The sequence below is a fragment of the Cryptotermes secundus genome, unplaced genomic scaffold, assembly GCF_002891405.2.
Source record: "Cryptotermes secundus unplaced genomic scaffold, Csec_1.0 scaffold2427, whole genome shotgun sequence".
Lineage (NCBI taxonomy): Eukaryota > Metazoa > Arthropoda > Insecta > Blattodea > Kalotermitidae > Cryptotermes > Cryptotermes secundus.
The window spans coordinates 24,031-25,879 of record NW_019733896.1 but is presented as its reverse complement, the minus strand read 5'-3'; the positions used below and the strand labels follow the sequence as shown (position 1 = coordinate 25,879).

At 41.2% G+C, this 1,849-nt stretch overlaps 1 long non-coding RNA gene across 1 annotated transcript in view; it reads left to right on the top strand.

Moving 5' to 3' along the window:
• The window catches only part of LOC111868367, a 34,792-nt gene extending 33,258 nt beyond the window's left edge, over window positions 1–1,534 (top strand). Inside the window, exon 3 of the long non-coding RNA XR_002843501.2 lies at window positions 398–1,534. This is a non-coding gene — a long non-coding RNA (uncharacterized LOC111868367). The remainder of the gene's footprint in view (window positions 1–397) is intronic.
• Window positions 1,535–1,849: the final 315 nt, after the last annotated feature.

The following is a 1,849-nucleotide window of genomic DNA, read 5'->3' as shown; positions in this document are numbered from 1 at the left end:
GTCGTCTCTCGCGATCCTGTTGCGTCACCGTTACGTTACCGTGCGGTGGAGGGGGAGGGGAGCGCTGACTCACCCGCCGCGTCACTGCTGGTGGGGGGGTTCTCCTTTGCGCAACATGTCACACTATATATAAATAATAAATGGAGCGTTGTCATAATTCTCTAGAGAATGATCGTGTGTGTAAGGCATGTTGAGGGTGCGTCATCACCACAGTCCTGCAGATCATGACCTCGTCATCACAGTGTTCCTATGTTCTGTCTTTAAGGTAGGATGAAAACAAAAACCGCCATGCAGAAAGGTCATTTTGAACCCACAGAACTTCTGCTTTGTAAGGTTGCCTACCCACAGAGATGTTTTAGGCAAGGAGTAATGCTGACTGTTGTGTTCTGTGTCGTAGGGTCGGCGGGCGCCAGGAAGAGAGGGCGCTGGCATTCGAGGGCACGGGGATTCTTCATGCGAGTGTTTGCTTCGCTCTGTCTGTGCAACTCGAACGGCGCAAAGGGATCGTAATGGCGCAGACCTTCACCATGGCGGCATGAAGAACAGTGATTTCATTTTGTTCGACTTTTATAGTGACTTCATCTTGCTCTCGCCATGCTGGGAACTGCATATGTTGAAGAGACGAGCTGTAACATTGTGCAAGGTCTGGACATATCTGACTTACAATTTTTAATTTATTTTTTACTTCATTGAGGTCTTTATGACAGTTTTTACTATATTCATTTTTAACAGATTATGTGAACAACAGAAAGATATTTAGAAGTGTATTATTTATGTTGATATTATACATTCTGCATATATCCAACAGCGAGTAGATTCTTTTCCACTCTTTGACTTACAGATGTAAATTTTTTAGGTATACTGATTAGTTCATGTTTGTTAAGTTTACATAATCAAGAATGAGCAATATTTTGAATATGAAATGTTACTATTTAGTTCCTTCCATTCATTGTACACCAGTAGCTACCATTAAGTATAGTCAGGAAGCCTGCACATTTATTGTATAAATACCCTTTTTAACTGTTTAGTTTTGCAATGTGCAGTGGCTTCCACAATTGTGGCTATAATGAATTAAAACATAGGCTATAATTTGGAAGGTCTTACCGGGGATCCACGGTACAGTGCAAGGCAAGCTCAAGGAATGTGTGTGAGCAAGAGATGTAGAGATTCGAATCTGTTATCCTTGAGTCGGTTTCTTGCCTGTAAATTTCCTCGTCCACTGGAAAGTAATGCTGGATTAGAATGTATTTTCTTAGAACCTGTTCCTATTTCAAATGGATTGCCATCCTACATAACACAGATAGCAATAACCACAATTCGAAGTGTGGGACAAATCAGAGAAATGTAGTCACAGTATGCTAAGTGTTCCTCAAAATAGACCCATCTGTATGCATATTGGTCTTAATCTCCTCCGGTGTTGAACCGTATAGGCTCTTTCCTCCGCTCACGTGGTCCTTTGCTTATTTTTTTTATTATGCTTCTTTACAATCTACATCATTACAGAGTATTAAGTAAATGTGTTGTAGGTGGTTGGCTTGCAAGGGAAACATCCAGTGATGTTTCTCCTACATGTAGTCTATTTCATTGATTGATGATGTCTTGGGGCCATGTTCTGTTCAGTCTTCTTGTCACTGGACCGTGGTGTATAGCTCTTCTATTAATTCGTTGTCATGGTTTACAGTTTGCTTTTTGTACCTTTCAGCCATTCTTAGTATTTCATTTTTGACGAAGGGTATCTTTAGGTCGTTGTGGAGTGTAAGGTTGCTCACATGCCATGACACGTTTGCAATTACCCTTAGTGTTTTTGATTGTAATCTCTGGATGAGATTGATTGTCGACGGCTTTGCAC